The 15,248-nt window shown below is 38.8% G+C and overlaps 1 long non-coding RNA gene across 15 annotated transcripts in view; it reads left to right on the forward strand.

Annotated features, from left to right (window-relative positions):
* The window catches only part of LOC107034545 (uncharacterized), a 428,538-nt gene that overhangs the window by 309,386 nt on the left and 103,904 nt on the right, over positions 1-15,248 (forward strand). For 14 of the 15 annotated variants that reach the window (XR_012077419.1, XR_012077421.1, XR_012077426.1 and 11 more), the window contains one exon: positions 3,658-3,798. The exons of the other annotated variant lie outside the window; for it this stretch is intronic. This is a non-coding gene — a long non-coding RNA (uncharacterized lncRNA). The remainder of the gene's footprint in view (positions 1-3,657; positions 3,799-15,248) is intronic. 15 annotated transcript variants of the gene reach the window in all.

Here is a 15,248-nt window from a genome sequence, read left to right on the forward strand (position 1 = left end):
TGATGTTGATAATGGGGCAGGCTGTGCATGTGTGGGGGCAAGTAGTATATGGGAAGTATCTGTATCTTCCTCTCAATTTTGCTGTGAACCTAAAACTGCTCTGAAAAAAATTGTCTTTAAAAAGAAAAAAGAACCTCAGTAGCCAAACAAAATGAGGAACTGGAGAAATAATTAGGTAAAGCAGGACAATCACCACTAGCACTTTTCTCTGCTTTTCTTTGAATTATCTGAACAAGAAAGTTTTAACATAAATTTCCCAAATAATTGCTTTAATTATTCCCATTCACTTTTGTGATGCATAGATCTGGTCAGATAAAATTCAATATGAGGTTGTAAAAATGTGTAGGAAAGGTCAGATGTTCTGCATAAAATGCATCAGGCTAAGATTCACACAAAAAAAGCTGAGGAACTAGAAGACCTGGAGATTAAAGAACTAATTTGAGGGGACAGTGCAAAGGAAGAAGGTACCACTGATAACTTGGGGACGACTATCACCTACTGTCACTTTCAGCAGGCCTCAGAAATGGAAGCCTATATAAAAATTCTGTCCTCTCAAAGAGATGTTGGAGGTTAAGGAGTAAATTTTTTAAGTTATGGAATATTCCAATGATACAGAAAAGTACAGAATACACTGAACCCTCCATGGGTTCCCTTCTTTTCACAAGCCCTTCCCTTCCCCTCAAAGTAACCGCTATTCTAACTTTTTTAGAAATCACCCAGGGGAAACTTCTTACTTTGGTTTGAGACAAAAAGAAATCAATTCTGAGCATAGAATACCAAAATAAGACAACTGATAAATAGTATCATATGTAAGAACCAAAAAAAAAAAACCCAAAAAGAAATTTCTCTTGGGCAATAAAATACTTCCTTTACTCCCCCTCGGATGATTGAGAGTCTTCCTCTCTTTTCCCTTCTCTCACACATGGACTCAACATCTTCCAGATTGAATGCATTTTGGCATTTTGCAACCTATTTCACCTCTTAACAGTGAAAACACACTGCCTCTGTTTCTGTAATTATTTAGCTAAAGCCACAAAAAACTGGCTAGTGTTCAAAGTTAGAAAGAATAATTAGCAAGTCCAGTAGGGCCCTGCTTCTAATATCAGTGACTATATTTTTAATATTAGGGTTATCATGTAATGCTTTTATTTTGTTAGTGATTCTGCTTTGAATAAAGTCACCAGTGCCTGTGCGAAACTGTCCCTTATTCCCACATAGGATGGATTCACAGCTAGAACATTGAAAAAGCTAATGCTTTCAATTTGCTAGATCCACTCTCTTAGATTTGTAAGGAAACATTTACTTTCTTAACCTCTTCCAACTTGGTCCTGATACTTGTAATAGACACATAATACCTTACTTGAAATTAAAGGGGACTGTACACACACACACACACACACACACACACACACACACACACACAAGTCAGGACTAGATGCAAGTAAAAGAAAAACACCTCAAAATAGTTTAGGCAAATATGAGAATTTATAGGCTCATGTAACCAACTGCAAAAAAAAAAAGGCAGAAATGACTACAATACTTTCATAATTATTTTTATCTCTTAGTTCTGCCTCCATATTGGTTTGTCCACTTCCCCCAGCTGGCTTTCAGAATTTAAAGCTGGAGTCACAAGTGACCCCCTCTGGACTCACATCTTTGAGCCTCACTTTCCAAAGGGGAAAGAAACTTTCTCTTTACTTCTGATAAAATATATTCTGAGTGTATACATTTGTTATAACTCTGCAAATACACATTTCATTGTATATGATTTTTATTTCAAAAATACTGTAAACAAATACTGAACCCCATTTAATGAATACATTCTTACAGAGAAGTGTACTAATGTCTGCAACCTGCTTTGAAATGCACCAAACATAATTTAAATTAATAGCTGAATAGAGGGATAGCTAGCTAGCTAGATAGATGATAAATCAAATGTAGTAAAATGTTAATGGTTAATGGTACAGTTTAAGTGCTGGATGTTCACTCTATAATTCTTAGAGCTTTGTTGTATGTTTGAGAATTTTCATAATAAAGTGCTGACAGCAAAGGGAATAAATCCTGAGGAAGGACTCTGGTGAGACCAGTTTGAGTCCCCTCCTAGCCCTGACCCAAAATGAGGTGTGAGGCACTGACCGCTCAGTTTAGCTCTGTTGCCTACTGTTAAACCATGCACTGTGGCCAGCAAGGTATTGTCTCACAGCTTCTGTCCAAGACACGTGATAGAGCAGGGAGTGAAAGATGAGAACTTGCTAAAAAAAAAAAAATAATAATTTCCCTCAAACAAAGGGATATGGCACAGACATGACTACCAGGGCACATCGCAAAGCAGGCAGCCACCCTAATTTGACTCCCTAACGGTCTTCAGAACAATGGGGCAGGTGATGGGTTATAATTGAGTCATTGCACCATGACTGTGTGTCTCCTTCCCATTCACAAATCAAAACTAGCAGTAAAAGATCTGTTTTTTCTTAGCTAGTGACTTTTAAATACATGCCACAAGAAGTGGGAAGAATTCACAGAATATGCCAAAGAGTGTAAGTGGCCAGTATTTCAGAGTGAAGACATACTTGTCTAAGAAAGGCTAGCTTTCAATAGTTTGTTAGACATTGGCTTCAAAATGAATCACTTTATGTCATTCAGCATCTGGCTCTCATCTGACCCAGATCTACTTTTAAAAAAAAAAAAAGCACTGAAACACAGTGTTGTAGATCCCAGTTCTTAAGCTGGAGTCTACAGGTGTTGTTGGCTAGGTTAGGTTAGGTTACATTAGGTTAGGTGTGAGGAAAAGAAGGTCCACTCTTTTCCTCCCAGTCAAGGAAGGACTCAAGGAGTTGTTCTTTAGGATATAATTATGCTCACCATGTTTTTTGTGCTAAATTATTAAAAGGCCCACATTTCTTTCTCTCTGACTGTCTCTTGCTCTCCAACTTTTGGAGATTGGATTTTATCAGGAATCTTAATAGTCAGCATTCGGAGGTAATACACCCTTGCCTAGAAAATTCAAAACACATTTGCATAGTTTTTAATTGACAGGAACATGAGGTCAGGTTTACTAAATGAAGCCTTGTGTCCTCAAGTTGGCTAAGAATGGACATACATGAGCCAAGGCCATCTAGGCGTTTTGGCTTTTCTATTTGATTTAGGAGCATCCTTGATTCTCTTCTGCTCTTCCCTTCACTACCACCTCCCACACATCAAGCCCTGTAACTTGGGCTGCTGTGTCAGTCCAGGCCAGAGCAGGGAAAGCACAGTTCCAGATCCAGCCAGGCCTTCCACCCAGGCTGGTACTGAAGCCCAGAACCATGCAGAATGACAAGGAACTAGGGAGTCAGCCGCACTGGCTTGTTTGAATGGATCTTTTTTTAACCCCAGATTTTTATAATCATTAATTTCTACAACATCTACAAGCAGTGGTTCTCAAATTTTATTGACTTTTAAAATCCCTGGAAGCTCTTCAATTGAAACTGTTGCTATGCTTCCTCCTTCCTAGTCCTCTAAAGTTATAAATATAAGTAACAATAATGATTCAGCATCAGCTAGCACTTACTTAGAACTTATTATGCACCAGGCACCATGCTACTTTTCGTATGGTAGTGCTTTTAATCTCCCCAACAACCCAGTGATGTTGTTTCTATTAATATTTCCATTCTGCAGATGAAAAAGTTGAGGCATATAGAAGTTAAGCAACTTGCCCCAAGACACATGGCCAGGAAGTGGCAGAGATATGATTCAAATCCAGAGACATGCTTTTAACTACTATGCTATGAAATTTAAGAAATCAAAGAAATTGAAAAGGTAAGTGTCTTGGCCAAGCTCACACAGGAACAAAGACTGAAAACGTGAATTTGTTACTCAAAATTCTGGGTCCTTTTCTACTACAAGACAAGTAGAAATGTGGGGCTCCTGAAGAAATTCTCGTAAAGAAGGAACAGAGAAAAGAGCCAACTAGAGTGTAGTGACTTGTGTTTTTCAATTCCATACTGATAGAATCTGGCTAAAGGTCACATATTATTGCCTGTGTAAGTCAGAACTATTTAAGAAGGACCAAGGGATTTGGCCAAATATGCTCCACCTCTATCTGTAAAGGAATTTGTGAGGTAGGGACTGGGTCTCTGGTACCTAGGACTACAGTAAATGGAAGGTGCTGGATCTCTTTGTCTGATCCCAACTGTTTACACAGATAGAGATGGTACCGTGGCATGACAGAGGCCAATGGAGACAGGGAATAATGAGATTAGCAAAACAAATTTCACACCTCTACTTTGAATCAGTAGTTCTCAACTAAGAACCTTACATATCTAATTACTTTTTATAATGAAAAATTTCAAACATACACAGAAATACAGAAAATGGCATAACAAGCCCCATGCACCCATCACCCAGCTTGAATGATTATCACTGTTTTGCCATTCTTGTTCCATGGATCTTTTTTAAAAGTAAAAATTACAGGTCCCCACTCCAGGAGAGTCTCATATAATAGGTGGGATTCAGGAATATGTATCTTTTCAAAGTGGGGCTACCAGGTTGAGATTGCCTAACCTTTGGTTCTGGGACTGGGACTGCACCTGCCTGAAGGAGGTAAGAAGACTTCCCTGGTGCTGATGGCATGATGCTCCATGACCTACAGAAGATACCTGAACAGAGGTTTATCTCTCAGGGCCCAGGTAGGAAATAATTTATTCCAGATGATTTGAATGAAGAGGATGCAACGATAAGGCAGAGGTGAAGGCAGAGTTAAGGAAAAGTTAGGGTGGTTGGGGCACCAAGAGATTCAGTGATAGGAGGCCATTACCAAAGCTAAGATACAAGGCCCGGGGAAGCACGTAGAGTTCCCAGAGCCTAGTAAGAGCTGGAACCCTAGATTAGGGGCTGCTCAGCAGGAGCTGCAATTTGGAGTCATTGGGCACAACTACTTCCAGAGACAGTTATACAGCTTATACATGATCTCGCTTCCTTCCTACTCTCCCACCTGGGCCTCTCTGTGGCCAAATGGAACTGGAAGCCCACTGGCAAGCCAGGAGGTACACCTGCAGAGGCCAGCCTCCTGGGACCAAGAGCAGGACAGACAAGGCAGAGAACACATTTGGGCAGCAGAACAAGGTAGAAAATGGGAGCAGAGAACAATCAGCCAGGAGAACAAATCATTCTTTCTGAAATCTGAAGTAAGAGAAATGGTCAGCTCTTCCTGGAGTTAGTCTGATGCTTTCAGCCCTAAAAAAAGCGAATTCTTAGAGCAGAGAGCTTGCCTTATCCTTGGTAACGTCAGCCGCAAGCCCTTGTCAGGAGTGGCAGGGAGTGTGCTTTGGTGTAACAGCCTGGTGCCAGATGCATGTGCCCCCTCCCTCAAACTCAAGCTGTACCTGGGGGAAGGGGAGCCATTGTCACAGTAGATAAACTTGGCTTAATTTTTTTGTTAAGTTAACATTTACTAGACAGAAGGATATTATTCTCAGTGAAATGCAGTTAGAGGCGATTACTTTCTGGTTACCATTTATTCTCAATTTACCAACTAAAAGGGCAATGTAGGGGTCCCTATCACAGAATTTTTATGGAGCCTAGTTTCCTCCTGAAATCTTGAACTCTATTATTTCTAAGTTGTTTAAAAGCTAGCATTTCAGCTTTCAAAGCTTACAATAGCATCTATTTTTCTGGTTAAAGAGCAGGAGAAGAAAAACAACTCCCCAGGTTGAAGTTAATGTTTTTAACTCCTTCTCCCCAAGGGACATACACATATGTCAAACAATGTAACCCCACAGATTTAGGCAACTGTAAGAAACCCTGAGCATCCAACACAGGCTTCAGAAGAGTACAGGAAGTAAAGTGTGAGCAGTCTCCTTTGGAAGGGTCATTGACCACTGTGAGCATGTCCGCAGGAGGGGGTGACCAGAATAACAGTGGACTTTGAGAGATCTGATTGTCTTGTCAAATTTCTGAAGGAATGGACTGGCTAATTATATGGTTTCAACGGGCAGAATTAGAGTCAGTCGTTATAGGAAAACCACTTTTACCCTACAAAGAGGAAGTTGATAATTGTCTGATTGACTCATTGTTCCAGTGCCTAGCTCAGAGCTTGACATATAAAATGCAGCCAGTAATATTTGTTAAATGAATGGTAATCCCTGGCACTGGTCAGGTGAGACTTGCCACTGTCAAGCTAGAGAGAGTCCTATAACTGATAAAGTTCAGGTGAGCACTTGTAGGGAACACTGTAGAGGGTACTCCTGTATCAGTTAGGAAATGAGTCTGTTCTACTTTTGGGACTGATCAGTTCTAGAGCTAATGCTGCTGAGTTGGTCTGGGACTTGGTTGGAGGTAGTGAGTAAGAAGGCTATCAGGGCAAGTCTATCCTTATTTTGGGGGGCACTTAGGAATAGAAGGTGAATCTTATAAATCCCTCCAAACTGGGGGATAGAGGTGTCCTCTGAGAACAGAGAAATAAAAACTTAGTGTGACTCAACAATAAGAAAACAAATAATCCAATTAAAAAAATGGACCAAAAGGCCTTAACAGACCCTTCACCAAAAGAGCTATCCAGATGCAAATAAGTACATGAAAAGATGCTCCACATCATATGTTATCAGGAAAATGGAAGTTAAAACAAGAATGAGGTACCACTACACACCTATTACAGTAGCCAAAATACACAACACTGACAACACCAAATGCTGGCAAGGATGTGGAGCAAAAGGAACCCCCAGTCATTGCAAATGGCAACTCAGAACAGTACAGCCACTTTGGAAGACAGTTTGAGTTTCTTACAAAATTGAACATACTCTTACCATATGATCCAGCAGATCCAGCAATCATACTTCTTGGTATTTACCCAAAGGAGTTAACAATCTACGTCCATACATGGATGCACATGATTTTTGCAGCTTTATTCATAGTTGCCAAAACCTAGAAACAATCAAGATTTCCTTCAGTAAGTGAATAGAAAAATAAATTGTGATACATCCAAACAATGGAATATTATTCAACACTAAAAGAAAAATAAGCTATCAAGCCATGAAGACATGGAAGAACCTTAAATATATATTACTAAGTGATAGAATCCAATCACATGCTATGTGATTCCAGCTATATTACTTCCTGGAAAAAGCAAAACTATGGAGACAGTAGAAAGATCAGTGATTGCCAGGCGTTGAGAGGCTGGGGAAAGGATGAATAGGTCGAGCACAGAGGATTTTTGGGGCAGTGAAAATACTGTGTATGACACCATAATGATGGATACGTGTCCTTATACATTTGTGCAACCCCATAGCATGTACAACACCAAGAGAGAACCATAGTATAAACTGTGGACCTTAGGTGATTGCAATGTGGCAGTGTAGGTTCATTAATTGCACTGTATACACCACTCTGGTGGAAGATTTTCATAATGGGGAGGCATGTGGGGAGGACAGGGAGTATATGGGAAATCTCTATACCTTTCCCTCATTTTGTCAACTTAAATCTGCTTTAAAAAATTAAGTCTTAATTTTAAACAACAACAGCAATGTGGAAATTCCCTGAGAAAGCATCTGAACATTTTCATTTGATGAAAAAAGAAGGAATCAGGAGTTGAATCCATTACTGCTTGTTCTGGGAGTCAGATTTCATGAGGCAGAGAAAAAGGTGTTTTTGCAAGGTTATGGTACAGGAAAGCCAAGAGGATTATTTAGAAGTTGATCTTTAGACACCCAAAACAAAATCAATCCCCCAAATCTCTAAGTGTAACAAACAAGAAAAGGTATCCATAATTTCAGCACCAGCACTTGTGTTATATGCCTGTGAGTATCTCACCCCACCCCCATTTACTACCAGGTGAACACCTTAAATAGCCTTCTTATTTTGCACACAGATAATTAAAGAATGCAGTTTGATTGCTCATCTTGTCTGTTCTATAGTTGTGAGTCAATGTATAGAATTTACACACTGGCTATGGTTCATCTCTGAGCATTCAATCTAGCAGGGAAATTTTCCTTTTCTCTTTCTTTTTGGGGTCCTAGCTCTTTAAATTCTATCTTTTTTGGCAGGCTGTTGTCATGGAGAAAAATAACTTTAAGTAGCTCTTTGAAAAGCTTTGAGTTGCTGTTCCCTGCTATTTAAAGATCCCCCGGTAAAGTGAAAAGTACACTGTGCTTCCATATACGGCTCTGCCACTCCAAGGCAAGAGTGTCACCAGAGCTGGGTTCCATATCTTCATAGCAGAACAAGACATGTCCTGAGCATCTGGGAATCACATTTACTAAACATGTCTACTCAGCTCAGAAAGACAAAAGAAAATCAGAAATTGAGACGTTTTATCTGAAATCTTTGTCCATCCAGGCTCGAGTCATTATGAGCTGAAGCAAATGAAACCAGCCAAATCTTACTACAGTTACCACCTATTTTGCCTCCCACAATGGAACGTTTGCTCTATGTGGCCTTGGACCTAATTGCCATAATCCATTTCCCTGCCACCTCCTAGTCAAGTACTCAGTATCTAAAACTTTCTTCATTTTGATGAACAAGTATTTGCTGGGCACTTAAAATACGTCTAGCTCCTTTCTGGCTAGACGCCATAAGGAACACTGAAGTACAGAACAAGGTCTCCACAGAGTAATGTTTGAGAGCTAAGATGACACAGATGAAACAGCAAGTGATACAGAACATTAGTGATTCCCACCTTTGCCTGATGATTGGACTCAGCTATGCAGCTGTTTTTAAAATACATATCCCAGGCCCTTGTACTTGACCTATGAATCAGGAACTCTAGGAAGGGGCCCCCGAAGCAGTAGCTTTTTTCCTTACGTGCGTGCTGAGTTCTGCAAGATCTCTGACAAGAGCAGGCTCTCTCTCAGTCTCAGTTTTCTTGTCTGTAAAAGAAGAAAGGTGATCCAGATGGCCTCTGCAGTCCTTTTTTCTCAGACAGTCTATGATTTTTGTTATTTAAAGTACCAATATGAGTGGTTTAGATAATAATCAATGTAAAAACTCAAAGAGGGCTTCATGGACAATGGACTTGGAGGAGCAAAAGTAATTCCAGTGAGTGTGCGACAGTTCCAAGCATGGACTTTAGAATCAGATATCCTTGGATATAAATATCAGTTCTGCAACATTCTGACTGTATGACCTTAGCCAAGTAATTTAACCTCTCTGATTTTCTATTTCTTAGCTGTAAAATGGAGATAATTATGGTCCCTACTTCTTGGAGTTGTTATGAGGATTAAAGGAGACACTATATGTAAAGCACATAGTTACTACTCAATGATAATTGGAAACATTATTCTCCTTACTATTGGTGAAGACAAGAGAATAAAGAATTGCAGCTGGAGCAAAAGAGATCTTGGGCAAAACCATAGAGGCTTGTAAGAAGCATGGGATATTGGGCTGAGGGGAAGAAACTAGCCTGACTCTGTTAAGAGGAGAGAGATAAGTTTGTTTAGCTAGGGTGGGGTTAGATCATCCAATTTGTTGTGCAAACTACTTGGTTAAAGAAGGCCTCTCCACTCCCTCCAGTCAAACAGATGCTTTCTCACTTCCTTGAAACCACACACTATTAAAACAGATCCCCCAACATCAGCTATTCAAGCAAGAGCTTTCTCACTTCCTGCACAGAAAGAATCCAGGTGGTGCCTCCTTCTACAGTTGATCTGGGTATGCCAGGGTAGATCATATGCATCATAACTGTATTTTAGCAGAGCAGGAAAGCACAAGTCTCTGTAACAACAACGAATTGGGGCTGTGTCTCTCATGGAGATGATTCAGGCTTCCACTTGGGCTGAAGAGCTGAGTACAGCCAGAGTACCACTTCAAAGAGGAATCTATGCTTACCATTTTGTTCACTGTAGACATATTCTATCCCTGTCTGGAAAGTGAGTTCATTCTTCAGTGAGCCTGTGCCAAATCAAGTTATGCCCAGGTTCTGGGGAGGAGTACGTGAGGAAAAGAGTCACAGAGAGGTAGACAGGAATATTTAAGGGATTGGAGACTTAGAATGTTTTGTCTTCATTTCTAAATGCACAAGTATTTTTAAAGAAATCATATTCTTGCTTTCAGTTTATTTACATTTGAGACCAAGTGAATCATCTAATAGTTTGTCTTGTTGGTTGTCAAAGAAAATATTTTGCCCTCTTGAAAAAGGGGCTTTTCTTCTGACATGGAGAATATGTCTTTCTCATAGGATACCAATGTACTTCCCTTTACATCTCATTGGCTAGAACCAGGTCACATGTCTTAGTCCTAGCTGCAAAGGAGACTGGGAAAGGAATAGATCAACATGTTTTTTCAACAGACATAAAACGATTATGAAATCCTAAGGATATATTATTTAGCCAGTTGCTCAATTACATTAGTCCTTCTGGAATAAAGGAAAGGAAGTCATACACATGACATGTAGGGAAATTTAAAGAGAGAGTGACAGAGACAGACCCATAAGAAGTTGAAAGATGAGGCAGGCGTAAATTGATAGAGAATAAAGGGGGAAGGTCTTTCAAGTAAGAAAAAATTTTTAAGTAGAAAATGACATTAAATAATGTGTAATGACTAGAAAACATGTGCAGTATCCATAGCAGCAAGGTTATAGTGTTACCAATATTTATATTAATGTCAAATTGATGCTAAATGACTTTACATTAATAATATATTTTATTTGAAATGTATGTGTGTGTATGTGTTTGTGTGTGATATTTCTCAAGAAGTGTCCCAACTATTTAGACAGAATGGATGCAAGTTAGTCAGTTACAGAAGTTTCCATTCTGCAATTCTGAGTAGAGACAGGCATATTCTTTCCATTCGGGGCCTCTCCTAACGAAGCTTTCCAAGTATCTGTGAAAGGTGTACTGATAGTGCTAGAGATCAGCCATTAGTGGTATTCCAAGCTTACAAGGCACCAAGATGCTGAGTTATGAGAATTTTGCCAGAGTCCATGCAAGACAAAAATAACCAAAGTAGGGCATGAAGTGTCTCTGAAATCTGCCAGTTAGGTGCACAATAGCAAAGCCTTAAATAAAGTCATACTGGATCTAATGTAGTATCTCTTCTCTAACTCCAGTTAGTCTATATCTCACCCTCACATTTCTTGCCTTTAATCTGTCCTATTAAGGCTCACAATCATCTTATGGATGTCTTCATTTACCTAGTTTTTGTCTTCTTTCCCCTACAATAAAACCTCCACGAGGACAGATACATTATATTTTTGTTCACCACTGTATCTCCAGTGCCTGTCATGGGGCTTATAAACTCTCAATATTCATTAAATGAATGCATGAATGAATAAATATTCCTATTTATTAGCTAATTTTCCTTACAGTCACTTGAAATCTACAAAGCCATCCAGCACTTTCTGTCCTTCCATCAGGTCCATGTTGTGTTGACAAAAGGTATGAACTGGATGTGGAACGTGTTCAGCAAACAAAATGCATCAAACCAAACATCACCAGACAATCGATAAAGAAACATTACTCGAACACCTATAGCATCTAGCCAGTAGTTGGTCTCACATTAAGGAAAGCTGATTCATTATCAGCTGTCACCCCCTAGTGGTAAAGAATATACTTATCATGGCTCCACATTTCTGGTTAATTTAAAAAAAAAAAAAAAAAAAGCCAGAGGTTTTTTTTTGCAGAAAAGTGCTTCTGCTATCCATCTGACAACTTCTGAATTACATATAACACACACAGGTGTACATACACACACACACACAAACACACACACACACATTTAGGATGAAAAAGGTTTATGAGTTACACCTTGCCTTAATGATCTGGCTGTTTGTTAACTGACTAGAAAATGTAGCTAAAGCTGAAAATAACTTCCTTAAAATTCCCTTTGAACCTTGTCTGCTTCTATGATTTCACTTGCTTATAGAATTCTTTCCTAAGAAAGATTTAAAATAGCTATTTATTCTCAAAGCCCTCTTGGAGTAAAATATTGATTTCCTATTTAAAATTTGACATTTACTCTATGATGTGAATAGATCTTTCAGAAAGCAAGAAAACCATGATGAAGTTACACTAAAGCTTGATATAGATCAACTTTTTTAGATGGATTTCAGCAAACTACTCGTTTAAAAAAAAGTTAAATTCAAGCCAAACCACTACTTACAAATTATTAGTTGTAAAATAGCCAGTTGCTTAACTGAATTCAGTATTGCCCTGCCTCCACCCAATCCTAGCCTCCAAAACACCCATGGACACCTACGTTTGTATCTATGGGTATAGACCGAGGAAGGCATTTTGAAAATAAACCATCCAAAATAATCTCTAATTCTGAAAGCATTAAGAGAACAGAGAACACATTTTTCATACATGCATTTCAGTTTGATATCTGACTCTCCCTCTTAGCTAGAGAAAGTTTATGAGAGAGTTTAAAGTGAGAAAATCATCTGCTTATAGGACTTGTTTGAAATGTTTGGTGTGTGTTTGTGTGTAGTACTAGCGTCATTTTTTCAAGCTTCAATTATATGCCATGCATTGAACTTGGCACATAACCTTTCTAACCAATCTATGAAATAGACACTACTATTATCACCATTTTACGAATAAACCTACTCAAATATATTAAATTCCTGGCACAAGGTGATGAACTGTAGGACTAGATTTTACTGGATTCCAATTAGCTATTTTTTGAAGCAATGACTTTTTTAGTTAATTGGTACTACTCAACAAGTAGCAGCTTAGTAAGCGTAGTGATGTTGGTCATGTAGGCTGCTGGGCAGGATTCAAAAGGCTTCAGTAAATATTTATCTCCTACTGACTAAAAACTGATGAAAATTGTTCTGTCTTAAGAAGCAGTGAACCTAATTAATGGCTAAAGTCTTGTAGGGCATCAAAATTATTCTTCTTAACATTACATTTTATGTGCTATTATTAATAACCTGAACATATTATAGAATTTTCTTATTTAACCAAATCTCAATTATTACTTATTTTGTTGCCGGTTGTTTTTCTCCCCTCCCCCCAAATACAAAGAATAGCACCCTGTGGCTTCTTTTAAATTACCAAAGGAATGATAATTTAATTAATGATTTTAGTTACTTTAGTATCAGTTAACTAATTTTTTGTTCTACTAGATTTGTGTGGCTATTGGAACTTCCCCTTCTGTCCAGAAGAAAATCCCCAGGGTTTGGAAAATTGGCTACTTGCCTGGTGGAGTTGCTGGGAACATGCTAATTGTAGTATCTTCTCTGATACACCAGATGGCGATGGCTTCTTTATATGTATGTATGTGAGCCTCAAAGATGTTCAGACTAGTGCATCAGTTAGGCTGATAAAGAAAGGAAAGTTACAGTCTTGAAGTATTACACTATATTCTATTCCATAGTGTAACCAATCACTAAAGAGGCAGTAATACCCAGGAACTTCAGATGTAATGTCCCACCTTCCAAGTATCAAGGAAAAAGAAGCACAAGATGCCATAGGACTGTTAGAATAAGTAGCTTGTCCTGTACTAATGCTGCGAAAATCATTTTGATACAACTGATCTTTTGCTAAATATTTCAAAAAACAGCATCATATTTCAGCATACCATTCATCTATTCAGCTTAAGGGAAACAGGACAGAGTAGACTGAGTCAATATGTTTTAAAAGAAATGAGTTTCTTTGTTTTCTTGCTGTGGAAGGATTCAGGTATTGCCAGGAATCTGGATGCAAATGTGGCTGTGAAGATCCGTGGTATAAATCAATCAATCAATCAATCAAACAAAAAAACATTCATCCTAGTTAAGAGAATGGATGAGAATTGGGACTGATTTCATTTCTGGGGATCAAACCATTCCAGATTTTCCTTGACTGAAAACAAACCCTTTCCCCATACCTTTGTCAGATGAGGTTAAAAGTCTACAGCACCTCAGTATTACTGGCTCACTGTTGTCCCTTAATCTTTTGAAAATGGGCTGAGATTCCTCAGCACTTAGGATGGAGAGCCTTACATGGCTCCAGATCCCTAAGCCTATTTCAGCACTTAAACCCCAGCAACCAACAAGTATAAAAGGACTCAGAGAAATATACCTAAGGCATCTGTGAGGCAAAAATGAAACCTGTACATTGGGAGTATCACTCAGAAGATTAAGTTTATTAGGAAAAAATTATCTCCAAACACTGGGAGACCTGGGCTCTAGTCTTACCATTCTCTCAGTAAGTCCTTTGTCCTCTCCAGACAGAGACACATACTCATCTCAGGATGAGAAAAGTCATGTCTAATTGTCCTTCCCAAATCTCCTTAGTAAGGCCTGTAGAGTAGGCTCCATACTTCACCCCTCCAATCACTCTTTAAGACCATTAATCTATCGTGTTCCCATCACACCTCTTCCCATACTCTGAAATTGTCTTATTTATTTGTTCGCTTGTTTATTGCCTATGTCCTCTTTGTAGGAGGGGATAAACTCTTCCTCTACCCTCTTAGATTCTGTTGGAGGGTCCTGAAAACTAAACTGACATAAGACAGATTAACAAGAAAAAAAGGTTTATTTCATATACAAGTGGGAGGTCATCGAAAAATGAAGTAAAAATCCCAAAGAAGCAGTTAGATTCAGGGGCTTAGATACCATTTTAACAAAGCAATAAATTTGTGGAACGGTGACAAAATAAAGGAGAGGGAGTTTAGATATTTAGGAGCAGTAAATTGTGAGAAGGTAGATATATGGGGAAACGAATGAAGATAAAGATTATTTTAGTAAGGTTTGTTTGTACAGGTTCATCTTGGCACTGTCTCCACCTCAGGTGATAAAGGCTGTTTTTCTGCTCCTGGTACTGGAGAAGGGAGAGGGGACATCACAAAGAGAATTTTAGACAGATGCGGACGGATAGAGAGTTTTTACCTGTATCTGCTGTTTCTTAATTCAGCACAAAATAATCTTTATGGCCAAGTGGCATATTTTGGGGGTAGCGCATTCTGATCCCCTTCACCTTCTACAAGTTCTGGGACATCTGGAATACACATGGGAACCTATCTTGTTCACTGCTGTACTACGAGGACCTAGAACAGTGCCTGGTGCACGAGAGGACTCAGTAAGTAATGTGGAATACATGAATAAATGAATTTCCTCAATAAATAATGCTGAGCATATGAAGGAATGAATTTATAATTTATGAATTTCTACTCTTCTAAGCAAGTTTGTTCCAGTGTCTCTTGTTAGCAGATGGGTTTATGAAAAGAGACTAAAACTGCTCAAGGAGGCTATCTGGAGTATGTGCTCTGCAATGGAAAATTCTCATTTTGTTCTGATTTCTAGTAAACTTCCTTGTTTGGGTGGTTAATGTCCTATTCCACTGTCCGTGAACTGA

This window comes from Vicugna pacos, chromosome 11 (genome assembly GCF_048564905.1).
Source record: "Vicugna pacos chromosome 11, VicPac4, whole genome shotgun sequence".
Taxonomy (NCBI): Eukaryota; Metazoa; Chordata; class Mammalia; order Artiodactyla; family Camelidae; genus Vicugna; species Vicugna pacos.